Source organism: Thamnophis elegans, chromosome 14 (genome assembly GCF_009769535.1).
Source record: "Thamnophis elegans isolate rThaEle1 chromosome 14, rThaEle1.pri, whole genome shotgun sequence".
Taxonomy (NCBI): Eukaryota; Metazoa; Chordata; class Lepidosauria; order Squamata; family Colubridae; genus Thamnophis; species Thamnophis elegans.
Genome location: NC_045554.1, coordinates 47,767,798 through 47,769,715, shown reverse-complemented (window position 1 = coordinate 47,769,715; position 1,918 = coordinate 47,767,798). Strand labels below are relative to the sequence as shown.

The 1,918-nt window shown below is 56.8% G+C and overlaps 1 non-coding gene across 1 annotated transcript; it reads left to right on the top strand.

The window, feature by feature from the left end:
* Positions 1–73, top strand: TRNAM-CAU. The gene has a single exon. It is a non-coding gene; the product is annotated as a tRNA-Met (tRNA).
* The last annotated feature ends 1,845 nt before the right edge of the window (positions 74–1,918 follow it).

The following is a 1,918-nucleotide window of genomic DNA, read 5'->3' as shown; positions in this document are numbered from 1 at the left end:
GCCTCGTTGGCGCAGTAGGCAGCGCGTCAGTCTCATAATCTGAAGGTCGTGAGTTCGAGCCTCACACGGGGCACGCCTGGATTATTTTTTTCCCCCCTCCCCATGCAAAGCCGGAGGAAGACCCCCCCCCCTTCCATGCATTTTTGCGGGAGAAGGGCTACGCGACCCCCATCGTGGGCAGGACGGCGTGTGGGGGGGGGGGGAGAAAGGCTGCAACCAGCCCCTCGCCTTTCCCAGGAGGCGGGGCTCCCGGTGGGGGGGGGCCCGCCCGGCTAAGTGCCCAGAAAACTAAGACATAATGAAGGAGAATGTTCGCAGCTCAGCGTTGACAGGAGGGCAGGGTCCTCCCGGGTCCTCTCTGCAGCCCTCGGGGGGTTTCCTTGCAGACGTTTCGCCACCCAACTAGGGAACATCATCAGGGTTAGGAGGGGGTGGGGGAGGATAATAACAATTGTGGGGTCCTTGGTGCTGTCTGAGCTGTCTGGGTTTTCTTGCAGGCGTTTCATGACCCCGCTAGGTAATATCATCAGTGCTAGACGGAGGGGTATGAAGAGAGGAGGAGGACTGTGGTGTGTTTGGTGCTCTCTGAGCTTGGTGGTTTCCTTGCAGACGTTTCGCCACCCAACTAGGGAACATCATCAGGGTTAGGAGGGGGTGGGGGAGGATAATAACAATTGTGGGGTCCTTGGTGCTGTCTGAGCGTGGGGGGGGGGTTCTTGCAGGCGTTTCATGACCCTGCTAGGTAATATCATCAGTGCTAGAAGGAGGGGTATGAAGAGAAGAGGAGGAGGACTGTGGGGTCCTTGGTGCTCTCTGAGCTTGGTGGTTTTCTTGCAGACGTTTCGTGACCCAACTAGAGAACATTATGAGTGCTATCAGTTGGCAGAGACGAGGAGGACTGTGGGGTGTTTGGTGCTCCCTGAATTTGGTGGTTTTCTTGAAGAGGTTCCACTATCCAACTAGGTAATAGCATCAGTGCTAAAAGGGAGAGAGGTATGGGAGGAGGAGGAGGAGGAGGAGGAGGAGAAGGAGGAGGAGGAGGAGGATGACCACAATTAAAGGGTCCTTGGTGCTCTTTGAACTTGGTGGTTTTCTTGCAAACATTTCTTGACCCAACTAGGCAACATTATCACTGCTAGAAGGTGGAAGACTTTATGGAGTGGAGGAGTAGAGGAGGAGGACGACGACTGTGGGGTCCTTGCTACTCTCTGAGCTTGCTTGTTTTCTTGCAGACATTTCGTGACCCAGCTAGGTAACATCATTTATTAAAAGCCGAGGTGGTTAAATGCAGCACTGCAGGCTACTTCAGCTGACTGCAGTTCTGCAGTTCGGCGGTTCAAATCTCACCGGCTCAGGGTTGACTCAGCCTTCCATCCTTCCGAGGTGGGTAAAATGAGGACCCGGATTGTTGTTGGGGGCGATATGCTGACTCTGTAAACCGCTTAGAGAGGGCTGAAAGCCCTATGAAGCGGTAGATAAGTCTAACTCCTATTGCTATTGCTATCATCAGTAATATCAGTTTGCAGTTTCCTCCTCCTCCTCCTCCTCCTCCTCCTCCTCCTCCTCCTCCTCTCTGAAAACTGATGTTCCCTAGTTGGGTCATGAAACGCCTGCAAGAAAACCACCCAACTCAGAGAGCACCAAGGACAATATCCCTCCTCCTCCTCCTCCTCCTCCCTCCATCCCCGATGAGGTTCCCTAGTTGGGTCATGAAACGTCTGCAAGACACCCCCCCCCTCCCCACTCCCAGGAGCAGAAGGATAGAGAGCCGGGCTGCGATTGGCGGCCGTCCGCGCGGGGGGCGGGTCCGTGGCGGGGCGGCGGGCGCCGATTGGGCGCGGCGCCGCATCCCCCCGCGCGAGGGCCGGCGGGCGCTGGCTCAGCCTGGGCGGAGGGAGTCGCGGCGGCGGCGGCGGCC